General features: G+C 50.0%; 1 long non-coding RNA gene across 1 annotated transcript in view; it reads right to left on the bottom strand.

The window, feature by feature from the left end:
- The window catches only part of LOC146855037 (uncharacterized), a 364961-nt gene that overhangs the window by 348106 nt on the left and 1527 nt on the right, over positions 1-15328 (bottom strand). The window lies entirely within an intron of this gene.

The following is a 15328-nucleotide window of genomic DNA, read 5'->3' as shown; positions in this document are numbered from 1 at the left end:
GGGCCAGATTACATGAATTGACCCATAATGCTGTCCTAATACATGAGATTTTGTAATCCTTGTGTAATGCACATCTTAGTTACTATATAATTGGCGACTAATGACGCACTCAGTCGACAATTATAAAAAAAAGACGTCAGAACGCGACTGTTTTTAAGTTATTACAGTCGAGTTCTGATGTCACAATGCCTGCCGCCAAAGCCAGCAGCAGCGGTCAAAGTCACAGAGCATAATTGAAACAGCTGTTTAAAGCAACAAAAGCAGAATGTTGCTTTTCTTTCTGCGGCCCTATTTTAACCTCTTAACAGCTGGGCATTCCCCCACCCCCAGGGCTGAGACCTTTTTTGGCTATTTGGGGTAGTTCGCGCTTAGGGCTCCAACACTTTTTACTGCATAAGGTGTCCATGCCAAATTTGTGTCCTTTTTCTTCAATATCTTGGGTATTCTAAAAGTTGCGGGGATTTTTGGATTCCCATGGAGTGGACTGGTAAAATAGTCAAAATATAGCAACATTTTGAGGTTTTTCTTTTTAGAAAAAAAGCAAAAATATTCCTGGATAAAAGTGCCTTATTTTGTCCCTAGAAATAACATCAACAAACAATTTGCTGTGCCAAAGTCGCCATCTTCCCTGCCTTCGGGAACATGCAGAGCTGAATCAAAAATCTTAATTTTGTACCACAGTTGTGGCATTTTTCAAAAAGGTAGCCTATTTCTCCTATTTTTTTGTGCTTTCAACCTACTTCCATTTTGTGTTGGAACCCAGTGTAAAACCCATTGGTGATCCAGGAAATCTATAGATTTCAGAATCTGGGGAGGACATTGCTGCCCTAGGTGGCTTACCTAAGTTTGCTGGATGGCAAGTTGAGGGTGGCCCACCAGGGAGGAATTATTCAAAGTGCAGTAGGAGTGTCCCATTATTGAGAGCTTGAGGTGGCAGGCCTCAGCCCATGCAGCAGGTGAAGCCTCTGGGGATCACCTAATCTACTGAGAGAATGATCTCCTCTATAGCGAGCCTAAGGCTCCTGGTGCTGGGGCAGCCAGAGTGATGGCGGTCCCCCAGTGTTACAGGACCTTCCTACTGGGTTTGGTTCATGACATCCCACTGGCAGGACATTTAGAACAAGACAAGACCTTTGCAAGGCTTGTTGCCCAATTTTATTGGCCTAGAATGAAGATAGCCTCAGATGCATTCTTCGGGTCCTGTACCACCTACCAGGCCAGTAGAAAATTGGGGAAACAATACTAAAGCTTTCCTGATCACATTACCAGTCATTGGCACCCCCTTTCAAAGGGTGGGCATCAACATCATTGGACACTTGGACTCCAAGACAGCCTTATTCAATATGTTTTCCTGGTCTTTGTGGACCATGCCACTCTCTAAGGCCATCCCTCTGATGTCAGTGACTGCACCTGTGGTGGCTAGACCTCTGATAGGGATCTTTACCTGTGTTGGGTTCCCCAAGGAGGTAGTGTCTGACAAAGGCACTAACTTTATGTCTGCATATGGAGTCCATGTGGGATGAATGTGGTGTAACTTGCAAGTTCACCACACCCTATCACCCACAAACCAATGGGCTCATGGAGAGATTCAACAAGACCTTGAAGAGCATGATTATGGGCCTGCCTGAGCCCATGAGGTATAAGTGAGATGTCCTCTTGCTTTCTCTTTGCCTACAGGGAGGTGCCACAGAAAGGAGTAGGGTTCAGCCCCTTTGAATTCCTGTATTTCCACCCTGTACAGGAACTCTGAGCCTTGTCAAAGAGGGGGAGGCAAGCTTCCATGAACCCCTCCTCCCAGGATGTGGTCAACTACATTCTGGTCCTCCTCAACCACTTCTGGAAAAAGGCAAACAGTAATTTGGAGGCCAGTCAATAAATCACAAAGCTCTGGTATGATCAGAAGGCAACTGTGGTGGAGTTTCAGCCTGGCCAGAAAGTATGGGTATTGGAGTCAGTAGAGCCTAGGGTATTCCAGGACCGGTGGCTCGGTTCATACAAAATCAATGAGCATAAGGGGGAGTCCACCTACTTGGTAGATCTCTTGATTCCTAGGAACCCCAAAAGGGTGCTCCATGTGAACACACAGGTCTCACGTCAAGAGGTCCAAAATGAGCATGTTCCTCGTGACAGATGAGGGGGTGGAACAGAACAACTAACCTCTGTGCACAGGAACACTAATGGTCAGTGGAGGGTATCAGCCTCTCTTTCACCCTGACCCCAGAGCAGCTGGGTTACTGTTACCAGTTGGTGGGATAGTTTGACTTGCTGTTCTCACTCACCCCTGTGCTCACACATCCGTGCATCCACGATATTGACACTGGAAACAGCTTACCCGTGAAAGAACAAAATTTGCAGGTTGCCAGACAGGGTGAGGGCAAATACCAAGTAGAGAGAACTCACCAAGGTGCTGGCATTAGTGTTGATTGGGCCCTAGAATAGTCCCTTGTCCAGCCCTGTGGTACTGGTAGCAAAGGTTGCCCCACCTGGCACCACACCAGAACTCTGGTTCTGCGTGGACTACTGAAGACTCAATTCCATCGCCAGGACTGATGCACACCCCATCCCCCGAAATGATGAGCTCATTGATAGGCGAGGAGTTGCCAAATTTCTCAGCATTTTCAAACCCCAAAGGGCCACTTCCACTTTTGGGAAAACTGTACCTGTTGCCCTGCAGAGGTTGGTTAACAGGGTATTCACTGGTAAGGAGGCCTTTTGTGTTGCCTGCTTAGATGAGATTCCTGCCTACAGTTCCAGCTGGGAGGAACATCTGCATCACCTCCATGAGGTGCTTCAGGCCCGCAAAAGGCAGGCCTGCTGATCAAGGCCAGGAAGTGCAAGGTCAGGCAAGGTTCCATGGTGTACCTGGGCCACCTGGTAGTTGGGGGCAAGGTGCAGGCCCTTCAGGCCAAGATTGGAACTATCATCGCCCAGTAATCACCTGACACTGACACAGAACAGAGAGCCTTCTTAGGCCTCAAAGGCTACTACCGAAGATTTGTTAGGGGTTATGGCACCATTGTTGCCCCTTTAACTGAGCTGTCTTACAATATGCAGACCATATTGGTGATATGGACAGAGGCTGGTCAGAAAGCCTTGATACCCTAAAGGAAGCTATGTTTACAGCACCTGTAGTCAAGGAACCTGATTTCTCCAAGCAGTTCATCATGCAAATGAATGCTTTAGAGCACAGCACTGGACAGTCTTAGCGCAGCTGAATGAGGAGGGCCTAGACCAACCGTTAATCTTCATTAGTAGGAGACTACTTCCATGGGAACAGAGGTGGAGTGCCATTGAAGGAGAAGCTTTGTCTGTGATCTGGGCACTGAAGAAGTTGAGACCATACCTGTTTGGGACTCACTTCCTAGTTCCTACTGACCACAGACCTCTCAGGTGGCTCATGTAGATGATGGGTGAGAATCCCAGATTGCTAAGGTGGTCCATCTCCCTATAGGGAGTGGACTTCAAGGTGGAACACCATTCATGGTCAGACCACACCAATGCTGATGATCTCTCCAGGTTCTTGTGCTTTACTGAAGAGATCTCCCAAGTAGTTGGGTAGCTCCCCAGTTTCAGCTGAGGGGAGCTCATGTTGGACCTGACAGTTTCGGGGTGATCTTCCCTCCAAACTTTTTGCCTACCTCCTCCACTTTTATGACCTCATTTTTGCTGGCTTTAGGACTCTGTGCACATTATCACTGTTTACCAATGCTAAAGGGCTTGTGCTCTCTGCCCTAAACATGGTAATATTGGCTAATCCCCATTTGTCATATTCAATTTACTTATACGTCCTTAGGAAAATGCACTACACCTGCGCAGGGACTGTAAATTAAATTCTACTAGTGGGCCTACAGCACTTATTGTACCACCCACTTAAGTAGCCCTCTAGCTATGGGTCTTGCCTGCCATTGCAGAACCTTTACATGCAGTTTCACACTGCCATGTTGACCTGGCTAAACAACTCTTTTGCCAGACTTAAACCTTCTCTTTTTCTGCAGAATGCAGCACACGTAGAAAGAGGGGAATAAAAGAGGAAAAATAAAGATATTTCTCCGTGTTGCGCCTCACCTGGGGAGGTTTATCTTTTTTGTGCATCCCAAGGTTTACTAGTTGTGATAAATCTGAGAATGCTTCAATAACCATGGGAGTTGAATGGGAACACCCAGGCAATGCCCATGGTATGCCTCCATGACGCAGAGTAAGACATTTCAGTGATTAGTGCTGCGTTGCTTTACTAGTAATTTATAAAGCCAGTGATGTGGCCTTGCGTCGCTTTATGAATCTCAGTTTTGAGTTGTGTCTCTCTTGCACCACATAGCGTGGTGCAAGAGTGACACAACAGGGCTCATAAATATGCCCCAAAGATGGCACCAACATATACAATGACTTAAGAGGATTTTAAGATTAGTAAGAAGGCATCATTTAACCTAAAGCACATTTTTCTACACTAATATACTTTGATACGCTATGTAAACTCTCCACACTCTACACACTAGTAAAGAACCCTCTCTAAGAACAAGAAAACGTAGTTGAAATGCTAAAATCTCAAACTAATATCTTCTCTCCCTCTGCTCCTGACCAACCCAGAAGGAATGCATTTGCCCCATTTTTTTTCGCTCAAAATGAACAAAATTAGACAGAGTGATGATGTCTCTAACAAAGTCTCTTTAGTCAAGGCTGAACCCTCTGATAATCCATCTACTGTTTATTCTTTTTTGTGTTGTTTTTCTTTATTAAAGTTTCACAGGATATACACGTAAAAACTGGGTACATGGTAATATGTTTTGTTGGTCATCAGTGTAACATGTCCAATATACATCAGTGTAGAGGGCCACAGATGATTATCAGCTGCATTGGATTAACAGAAAACATTGCTCCCCTAAGAATGGGGGGCCGAAGGGGGAGGGACGTCAGTATGTATGTGTTGAGGGTGTAGGGCGTTCTTGTATGTTCTGCGCCGCCCAGTGTAGCTCCTATATCTGTGGGATTGGTCTCTGTGAGCAGAGGGATGGTTGTCGTAAGCAATGAAGGCTTCGTGGCCCATTGTGGGTCAGGGTGTCACACCAAGCGGAGTACTCACGGGTCGTCGCCAGAGCAAAAAGACTCTCTATGGGATCTGGGCAGAGGGGGGGGTGGTGTTCAGGGGTGGATGGGTATGTTAGAGGGTGTGTCTGGATGTGGCACCATGCGCACAGTGGCAATGCTGCTGTGCGCAGAGTCAGGGTCGTAATGGCACATAAGAGGCTAGGTACATCGGTACTAAGCTGGGTCGGGCCATATCTGCAGAAAAGGGGGACTGCTGCGGGCCGGGAATGGGGAAGGAGGAGAGGCCCCCCTCACCTCCACCATGCACCCCCAGTCCCCGTTGATACGCGCGTCTGCCGTGATGAGTTCGGGAGATGATGAGGGAAGGGGGGACTCAGCGGGCGGGGGGGCATCACAGATGCCATACTGGTCTCTCCAACCTCAACAGCCACCGTTAATTTGTGTAAATGGATGTGGGCAGGCGGGTCGCCATCCGGGGTGCAAGGGTCCGGGGGGGGTCCTGCGATGTCCTGTCAGGGTGCCAGGGGTTTGGGGGGAAAGGAGGGTAGGGAAGAGGTGGGATAAAATGGCTGGGGTGGGGCCTAGGATAGCGTTATGAGGTGGGGATAGTCTCCAGCGGTGTTGTGGAGGCAACGGGGGAGAAAAGGGAGAGGGGATAGAAGGGAGGGAGGGGGGTGGAGAGATAGTAGAGGAGTGGGAGAGTGGTGACAGCGAGTGTCAGGTCTTCTGACAATGCAGGGTACAGTACGAAGATGGAGATAGTGTGTGTGGAGGGTTTGCAGGTGTAGTAACCGTGGGAAGTAAATGGTAAGGAGATTGGCAGAAGGGCGGGGTCTGTGACTATGTGAGGATACTGTAGGGTGGGAGGTTGGGGGAGCTGCAGTTAGGTAGGTATCTGAGGTGCGGTGTCGTGGATGATGTCGATGGATCGTGGCTATGACGTGGGTACTGAGCCTAAAGCCGAGGGAGGCTCCAGGTCTCTTGAGTAGTGTGGAGAGTCTCCAGTATTCACCTCTGTGTGCAAGAAGGGTGCCCATGTCTGTAAGAACAGGTCGGATTGGTCCTGCAAGTTGTAGATGACTTGTTCATGGGAGGTGGTTTGGATCATGGCTACCATCCATGACTCCTGCATCGGTGGGGCCGGTGCCCTCCATTGACGTAGGATACAGAGTTTGGCTGTGGCCATTACCGTGTGAAAGAGGCGGCGTTGGGGTTTTGGTAGGTCTGGTGATTGTCGCATGTCATTCAAAAGGATTGCGGAGGGGGTAAGCGGTAAGTGGAGAGGCATAGAGAAGCTCAGGTTCTGGTCCACGTATTACCAGAAGGGCTGCACTGACGGACATTCACATATAATATGTATTGTGTTGCAACAGGTATTTGTGCATCTTCTGCAGTTGGCATGCAGGAGTAGGCCTGCTCTGTTTCATGGGTGTCCAGTACAAATCGTGTTGGACCTTGAAGAGACACAATTTCAGTTGCGCCTCTCTGGTGGCCTTGTCCAGGGCTTCTAGGAAGTCCGCCCATTCGTCTTCCTCATATGAGACTGAGATGCGTGATTGCCACCTGACACAAAGCAATCGCAACAGAGGTTCCGAGAAGAGGTGGGACGAGAGCCCTCCGTACAGTCCAGACATTACCCCTTTGTGTTTCCCCCATGTATGGAGGTATAGAACCACCGGAGATGTGGGCAGGGACCACGGGTAGGGTCCCAGGCATTGTCGCAGGCAGTGCTGCAGTTGGGTATATTTCCAGTGCTGCATCGCGGGGGGACCAAACTCCTCTTCCAGTTGCACCAGTGTTTTCAAGGAACCGTTGCTGAGGAGCAGATCAAGCGTATGTATGATCGTTGACCGCCATGTGGGCCACAACAGTTCCCGTCCGCCTATGCAGATGGCAGGGTTCCCTCACAGGGGAGCTTTCTCGTGTAGACGAGGGTGCGAGCACAAGAGGGGGTGTGCTCGGTGCCAGGCTTTGCACATAGCGGACAGTATCGGGTAGGTGGTGTCTCGTATATGGGTCCTGTCCCATATAGGGGAGATAGCCTCCATCTCAGCTGAGAGCAAATGTCATTCTAGGAGCACGCATTGTGTTGTGTCTGGGATCTCTGGCAGCAGGTACGTATGCTGGGAAAGGTGCAGGGCAATGGCGTAGTTTTCTAATGAGGGGAGGCCCAGGCACCTGCTGCTGCGGCGAGCTTCCATCTTGGACGATGCCATGCAGGTTATCGAGGAGCCCCACACGAACAATCTGATCCCGAAGTCTATCTGACGCAGAATGGTAAGGGGTATCTGCATAGGGAGCATCCCAATTGTGTAATTAATGCGTGGGAGCATTATCATATGGACAGCCTGCATTCTGCCCCACATGGAGAGCCCCAGCACCTTCCATTTCTAAGGTCGCGCTACATCTGGGTGATCAGTGGATTCAGGTTTTCAGGGACCATTCCTGCCAGGCCTTTGTTCACTAGGAGACCACGGTATTTAAGGTGAAAATGTTGCCAGTGGAAGGTGAAACCATGGATAGCTGCCTTCATGGTCCCATCTGAAATGGGGAGCGCTTCACTCTTATCTCAATTGATTTTCTACCTGGAGAAGGAATAAAAGTCATCAATTATCTGAAGCAGGGACGGCAGGGATCGGTGTAGGTCCGTATGGATTAGCAAGATGTCATCCATATAGAGATACAGTTTGAAATCGCCAACTGATAGGCGTATGCCCGTGACAGTGGCCGAGTTATGTATGGTGGCGGCCAGGGGTTCTATGGCCAGGAGGAAGAGGAGTGGGGAGCGGGCGCATCCCTGGTGTGTTCCTCTGCAGATTTGAAATGGTTCTGACAGGAAGCTCCTGCAGTTCACCTGCGCGGTAGGATTACCGTACAGCAAAGGCACCTTGGCAATGGATTGGTCGCCTAGACCAAAACATTCCAACACTTGAAATAAGTAGTCCCTTTCGATGCGATCGAATGCCTTCTCCGCGTCGAGCGAGAGAGCAAGCGCATCCGAGGTAAGGTCTTTAGCTGTCCAAAGCCTGTGTGCGAGAGTGTGTAGATGTTTTCTAGAGGAACGGCCCAGCACGTAGCCCATCTGCGAGGCATGCACCAGTGAGGGGAGGACTTTTTGAAGACGGGAAACCAGGAAGCTGGCCAAGATTTTATTGTCAAAATTGAGCATAAAAATGGGCTGGTAACTTCTGCACAGCAATGGGTCCTTCCTGGGTTTAGGTAAGACAGCTATTACAGCTCTGTTGGAAAGGAGGCCCAGGGGAGATGTAGAATTTCACTGGGAAGCCATCTTCTCCAATAGCCTTGTGATGAGGTAGTTTCGTTATTGCTGATTTGATTCTTTCTCTTCGTTGCTAAGCTCCCCTTCCAACAGCTCTGTACCCTTATCTGAGAGGCGGGGGAGATCCACCTCCTGTAGAAAGATGTTCAGTTTATTCGCCTCAGTAGGTTCCCCTGAAGTATAGAGGGCCTTGTAAAATGAAGCAAATTCATTTATGATGTCCTGGGGGACAGGTGAGGGTCTCACCCGATGCCGATGTAATGGCCGGTATGGCCATGGCCACTTTGCGCTGGCATAGCTGTGCTGCTAGCAGCCTCCCGCCTTCTCCCCTTGCTCATAGTGTCTCTCCTTCATCCTCTGCAGGGCGTGCTCCGCCTTGGAGGTGAAGAGGCTATTTAAGACCATTCGGGCCTGCTCCAGAGATTTGCGATGTTGTGGGGAGGGATGTGTGGAGTATAGGTGAGTATATATCCTAATGTCGGTTTCCAGCGCCTTTTGCTGGGCTATATTTTGTCTGTTGGTTTGTGCTGCATCTCTCATGAGTTGGCCCCATATGGTGGCCTTCACTGCAGCCCATAGGGGCCTGCCATATTCCAAGGAACCGTGGTTATCGGAGAGATAGTCTTTGAGGCGCGTCTGTAATTGGGATTTGCTGGTAGAGGTCCGGTGACACTGGATGTTCATCCGCCAGGGCTTGCGACCTTGACTGGCCAGCCCCAGTTCTATGGAGAGGAGTACCGGAGAGAGGTCTGAGAGGACCGCCTCATGGATTTGGGATTCGCGGGTAAGCTGTACCACTATGTGGGATATAAGAAAGTAGTCCAGTTGAGAAAGCATGCCGTGTGTAGGAGAAGTACAAGTATAGTCTATGTCTGTGGGGTGGCTCAGACGCAGGTGATCCACCAGACTGTTGTCTAGCATCATATCCTCGATCAGGGCTCTGTCCGCTGTGATGTTCTTATCCCGGGGTCCAATCCTATCCAGAACCGGGTCCCTCGCTAGGTTTCAATCCCCACCAATGAGATATTGAGAGGTGCCTAATTCCATCAAAACACGGTTAAGCTGTAGGAAAAATTATTTTTTCACCCCCATCGGAGTGTAAACCGGCCCCACACATATATGGTGGTCACCTAGTTTTAGCTTTGCAAATGCGTATCGTCCATCAGGGTCTGTCCATGTTTTAGTCACTGTTACCGGAAGAGATTTCTGGAGGAGAATCCCCACCCCGCATTTTCGTGTGGGCCTTCGGTTCCCTGTGTCTCCGCTCTGCACACCGCTGTGGATCACTTTCCCCACCCAGTTTCTGTGCAACTTGCCTGATTCCATAGAGTCAAGGTGGGTCTCCTGTAGTAGTGCAACATCCACGTACTTAGACTGCAAGTAAGAGAGTGTTTTTTTCCATTTAATGTAGTGTGTGAGGCCATGGATGTTCCAAGTTATAGCACTCAATGGGTGCATCAGGCTCATGGCTTGGGGTCGTGCCGAGCAGGGAGTATGGGGACTCCGGTAGTGTACAGCAAGGGTTTGCACTGGAGAGGAAGTGTGGTAAAGTAGCCATGAGGGCGATTCGGGTCTTAGGGGGTCAGCAGGGGCCGGTATGATAGAGGCAATGAGGGTGTATGGGAGGGAGGAGTCAAGGTGTCTGAATGAGAGAAGTATGAGGGCCCGTTAAAGTGAGGGCGAGGGAGAAAAGGTGAGAGACCGGTACAAGGGAAAGGAAAGAGAGAGAGAAGGGGAACAACGGTTAGGTAGAAAGGAGAACACAGGTTCTAGGAGGGATGGTGCAGGGCAGGGAGAGGTCACTGGTGTCGGGTGACCCCCTGCCAATTTACAGTCGGGTTAGGACTCTGCGGGCTGTCAAGATCTGAGGTGGTCCGGGGGAGGCTCTTGTTTAAGTGGGGCTTCTGCGTAACAAGGTTGGGAAGTAGGGGAAGGGGGGTAAAGGAACTGGGTCTTTGCAGTGAGAGATGGACTAAGTCCGAGCAGAGGAGGTTGATGTGAGGGGAGTGAGGGAGGGGAAAAGACAAATAGAATAGGGGTGGGAGGAATGTGCTAACGGGTACTAGGTAGCGCAGGGGGAAATTCTTGCCGCTGATCTAAACTCAGCAGGGCACCGCCCAAAGGGTGAGTAACGTGCGCTGATGGGAGGTGGGGCATTTCATAGGGTATCACTCAGAAATGAGGAGATGAGGTGGTCTGGGGGGATAGAGAAAAGCAGCAGGAGGAGGAGAAATGCAGAGGGGCGCCCCATCAGGCTTGTGGACATAGCAGTGCGTGGAGTACTCCCCATGAGGACAATATTGGTGTTGAATGCAAAGTCAGAAGCCAGAAGCAAGGCCGTGTGGAGGTGGGGAGGGGGGCTGCGGGTGTACAGCCGGGGGTAAGCAGGTGTTGGAGCAAGTCATGGTTACCAAAAGAATAGCTAAACAGTGAATACAATTAGAACAGAAGGAGTGTCGCCAATAGGCGGCGCACACAACATGTATAACTTATAATTACAACAAAATGGTCGCACACTGCTGACCTACCTGCGTGTTACCCCAAAGAACTGTGGTCCCTGTAGTTAGCGTCGGCGGATACACCTATGCTCGTGTCGTGAGTGCAAGTGTGAATAGCGTTAGCCATCCCTGGACACGTGTTTCGAGGTAGTTGCCTCTCGTCAGCAGGGAGTAGGAAAGAGTGTAGGGTTGCAATGTAAGCTGCTAAAATCATTATCAGGTCTAGTACCTCTCGTAGCAACGCAGGTGCGTAACCTGAGTCCGTCGACTCCCCGGCTCAGAGACCCACTAAATAGTTACAACAAAATGGTCGCACACTGCTGACCTACCTGCGTGTTACCCCAAAGAACTGTGGTCCCTGTAGTTAGCATCGGCGGATACACCTATGCTCGTGTTGTGAGTGCAAGTGTGAATAGCGTTAGCCATCCCTGGACACATGTTTCGAGGTAGTTGCCTCTCGTCAGCAGGGAGTAGGAAAGAGTGTAGGGTTGCAATGTAAGCTGCTAAAATCATTATCAGGTCTAGTACCTCTCGTAGCAACGCAGGTGCGTAACCTGAGTCCGTCGAATCCCCGGCTCAGTGAGCCACTAAATAGTTACAACAAAATGGTCGCACACTGCTGACCTACCTGCGTGTTACCCCAAAGAACTGTGGTCCCTGTAGTTGGCGTCGGTGGATACACCTATGCTCGTGTCGTGAGTGCAAGTGTGAATAGCGTTAGCCATCCCTGGACAAGTGTTTCGAGGTAGTTGCCTCTCGTCAGCAGGGAGTAGGAAAGAGTGTAGATGGCCTTGTCTTTGTGAGTGCATGTTGTCCTGTAGTGGTCCTTGCCACGGTTCCATGATCCACTGGTAATTTTTCTCCTGCCATCCGATGATTAAGAGGGGATGGGAGGGTGGTAGTGGTCAGGGTGCCCGTGCTGAGAGTCCATAACCTGGGGTCCCATGGTATCCAAGAACCGGCACAGGTCATCTGGATTGTATAAATCCTTGCAGTCACCATCCCTGGTTATACAGAGTCTTGCAGGTTCAATAAGGCCATATTTGATGTTTGCCCGATGTAGTCTATGCCAAAGGGCGAGGAATGCCTTGCGGCATTAATTAGTCTCTTTGGAATAATCAGCGACCATCCAAATGCTGTGTCCATTATCAATGAACGACCCCTGGGCACGCGCCGCAGCCAGTATTTGCTGAGTCTGCTCATGGTGTAAAAACAGACAATGAGCGAGCATGGTCGTGTGTTAGAGTCCTTGCGTGGGGGGTCAAAGGCAGCCTCAATAAGTTTTGGGAGGGTCTCTTTCAGGAATATACCGGCATTTGGGCCTTCAATTGACTCAGAAAAACCAAAGAAGTGGAAAACGTCCCTTCAGCTGCAGTCCTCCAAGTCGACCAGCTTACTGCTAAGGAGGAGGAGTTCTTGGTTCCTATCTTAGTTACATCAGTCTCTGGTCCAGCCCCTCAGCCTGTGTATGGAACCCCGCTATGTCCGCTCGGATCGATTTTGCTCCGTCAGCTAGCTTGGATATGTTGGAGTCCATTCCTTCCAGCCGCCAACTGACTGAGGAGATTTCCTGTAGGATACAGACCATGGTCTCGCCTGGTGCAGGGGCTGTTGGAGGGGTAGATAAACCGTTTGCGGGAGCGGCGTCCCGCTTTGCAGCCATTGTGCGTAGTTGATGGGGTGCCTCTGTAAATTGGAGCTGCTTGGAGGACTTACTTCGTGCTTCGTAGTGGACTTTCACACCGTATTTCAATGCGGGGCCTAATGCTGTTGTGTCAGGTCACACACTGGCTGAGGAGCGAGACCGATGGTGGGCCAGGGGGGGGCCATCAGGTGGACGAGTCAGGGTGGCCATTCCTCAATGGTCCGTGTATGAAGGTTGAAGGTGGACACCCTCCCCACCACAATCACGCCAGATGGTGTCTTCTAGGATGCCCCTGGGTTAGCCCGGGGGTCCGTCGTTCTGGGTGTTCTGACTAAGCTGAGGGTGGTGACGCATATCCCAGGGGATGCCAGGCGAGAGGCCTCCTTGTCCACTTTTCGGCCCGTGATGTTGTCTGTGATGGATTGCCCCTTTCGTGGGCCATGGAGACAGAGGAGTGGGGGAGGGGCGGATAGCATCCTGCACCCCTCGGAGACTCAGCGCCACACAGGGATCTGCCACTGCAGGGTGGTGTGAGGAGGTGACCAAGGATGAGAGGAAACTGGCCGGTCAGCTTGCAGTGGAGCAGGTGGTCCTGAGGTTCAGGGCGGGAGGGCAGCACGTGTGTCGCTCCTCGGAAGGTCCATCATCTGTTTATGCGTAAACGCACAACCAACCCAGATCTATAGGAGAAGGGTGAGGGGGTAGTAGCTCAGTTTGCATTAGCACTCCTATGGCAGATTTCGCCTATCTCTGTGCTCTGTGGGTCTCGACAGGAGTGGGTAGGCAGTAGAGGGCCCACGGGGTTGACACATTTCCCCATCTCAGCTTGTGGGTCTGTAATCCAGGAGGGGTGCCCGGGTCCATGCTTGGTTGTTGCCTGGAAGGGTGGAGGCAATTATGGGCTTCTCGCCGAGCAGAGGAGGGGGGTGCTCCCCCGTGCCCGTTCAGTGGTGCTTCAGCATCGGAGGGTTGGTGCGGGCCATCCGGTGAAGAGGAGGGCCCGAGGCAAGATGATCCGTGGTCCCGTGTCAATGGGAGCCCGGGCACAGAGAGGACTTCAGGGATTTTCCATGTTGAGCCTTGGGGGGAGAGCGTTCCCTCCTCTGGCCGCCCGCCGGTCGCGGGATTTGCGACAGGTTCCCAGCGGGGCGCAAAGAGAAGGATCAGCCAGGGGGAGGGTGTGCACTGGTAGTGGAAGGCGTGGTCGGACTGCAACTCAAGGCCGAGAATTCAGTCACGCCTCAATGCCCTGCGGTCTCACCCCGTCTGGTCTTCTCTGTGCAGTGCCTTCCATGTGCATTTTGTGGTCAGGGACCAGCCACAGTGTCAGCCCGATTTGGAGCATCACGGCGTGGGACCCCAGCCGCTGCCAAAACACTGCTGCCCCCACTCGGAGAGTCCCTTGGAGCAGAACTCTTGATTCAGGCGGCCATCGTCATGCATGGCCAGACCACGCCCCCTACTGTTTATTATTTAACTTCTCCACTAAACCAGTCTCTCCTTGGAGTTCTTTTTCTGCCATATCTGCTAAAAGCCATCTCCCTGCTGTCACACATACAAAACAATCTTCACACTCCAATGATCTCATTCCTCTTGCTATTTACAAAGACAGTATTCAAGTACGTCTTCCTCTTTTGTTTGCTCTAATCAACTCCTTTCTTCAAAATGGTGTAATACAAAACTGCCTTAAAGCTAGGCATGTCAAGCACCAACTCAAAAAACCTAACCTGCTCTCACCAATATTGAAATCTACTGCATCATCTCTGGTCTCCCTTTTGTCGATAACATTATTGAGAACTGTGCTTCCTCCCAACTAATTCATCATAGCCAGGAAATGAATCTTCTGGATTCTCTTCAATCAGATTTCATGGCAGGGTACATTACTGAATATGCAACACTAATGGTGATCAATTACATCCTCTGAACTTTTGATTAAGGTCACCCTTGCCTTCTCTTGCTGGACATATCTTCGACTATGAACCCCATCAGCGCCTCCTGATGCTCTTAATAAGAAGGTAGACATGTAGGAAACCATCCTGGTGCCAATCCTCTCTCTCAAACTGTCTGACTAGTGGGAATGAGCTATTCCTTTTGCTGACTGCAGACCCATTTTCTTCAGCGGTCCTGGGGGCATTATCTCAACCTTCTCAATCTTTATGTTGACGCATTGGGTGAACTTTTTAAAGATCTTTACATCATGTTTAATCAATTTGCCAATGACACCCAAGTGTGAAATCTGAAAAGGCACATTCAACTTATCTGCTAGATTAAATGTTAAAAAACTCAAGACTTTAAAACACTTAATCTCCCATCAGTTAAGGCTATGGTAGTCTCTTGACTTGTCTATGGTTCTGCCTTTTGAAAGTCTAACTTCCTCCATTTTGAACTGCCCTTCATGGTTCAGCAAGATTTTTCACCTACACTAAAAATCACTACCCTATCATCCCTACGTTTGCCCACCTTAATTAGCTCCCTATTGAGTCGTGTTGCTTCAAGAGACTTATGTCTCCAACCTTGCAGTGATTTCTCCCACACACATTTTACACCTGTGAGTCTTACATACTGCAATGCAAAGGCAGACAAAATCTCTGCAAAATATTTTTTTATGGCAATGCTCCTAGAATCAACAATGCTCTCTAACTTAAAATCAAGAGTTCTCTTTCTTTTCAAACTTTTAAAGCTCTTTCAAACGGCCTGCTTCTTGGGAGGCATATGTATCTATCTGCTTAAACGCAGGACTCCTGCATTAAATCTCTGAAAAGCTTGGAACACTTTGTGCCCTAAACACTGTGCTGATCTGGTCTGCAGATAGTCTTCTCTCCCTTCAGAGAACTCTTCTCTCACACTATACCAACATCCACC

Source organism: Triturus cristatus, chromosome 4_1, assembly GCF_964204655.1.
Source record: "Triturus cristatus chromosome 4_1, aTriCri1.1, whole genome shotgun sequence".
NCBI classification, from domain to species: domain Eukaryota; kingdom Metazoa; phylum Chordata; class Amphibia; order Caudata; family Salamandridae; genus Triturus; species Triturus cristatus.
This window is presented reverse-complemented; position numbering and strand designations above follow the sequence as displayed.